This window comes from Schistosoma mansoni (genome assembly GCF_000237925.1).
Source record: "Schistosoma mansoni, WGS project CABG00000000 data, supercontig 0563, strain Puerto Rico, whole genome shotgun sequence".
Taxonomy (NCBI): Eukaryota; Metazoa; Platyhelminthes; class Trematoda; order Strigeidida; family Schistosomatidae; genus Schistosoma; species Schistosoma mansoni.
The window spans coordinates 5,545-6,243 of record NW_017386349.1 but is presented as its reverse complement, the minus strand read 5'-3'; positions in this window follow the sequence as shown (position 1 = coordinate 6,243).

Here is a 699-nt window from a genome sequence, read left to right as displayed (position 1 = left end):
TTCAAGTTATAATAATATTCAACTAAAATATAATGAAGGAAAATCCCCACTCAGTACATCAAATGCTTTCAATCTAATCATGCTTAAAAACGTTATTGCCTCGTATCTCAAGTTCAAATAATCCCATATTCTAACTAAACGCTTTCAGGCGAAACATTGAATAGTGAATTACGTCATATTCACAATCGAGTAAACCAAACATGTCAATTCGCTCCATAAATACACATGATATCGTTTAAACGATTCAGTTGTATATTTCTATAAGAAATACCCAAACATTGGTTTCCTTATCATATCGAACAACTACAATAATTCAATTATCTAATCACAACAGCATAATCAATTACCTGACAAATGAAATTTCATACTTCTGACGGATTAATAATTCATTATGTTGGAAATCAATACTGACCGATATATGATTATTAGAACACTGACATGTTCTCAAGTTTAATTAGCAATAATTTGTTGCAGTAATTATACATACAACGGAAAGTCTTACACGCAATTAATTTGAATAATTTTGTACTGAAAGGACAAATTATCTCTCAAAATCCATTACGGATAATTTGTTTTACAATACATAATCTCATAAGTAGTCAGGCAACAACCTTGAACTGAACTTCCCATAATTTTAAGAAACAGTGAATAGGGTTGTAAGCTTCGTGTTGGTGGTTAAGGTCATGGTCAATAATTTCT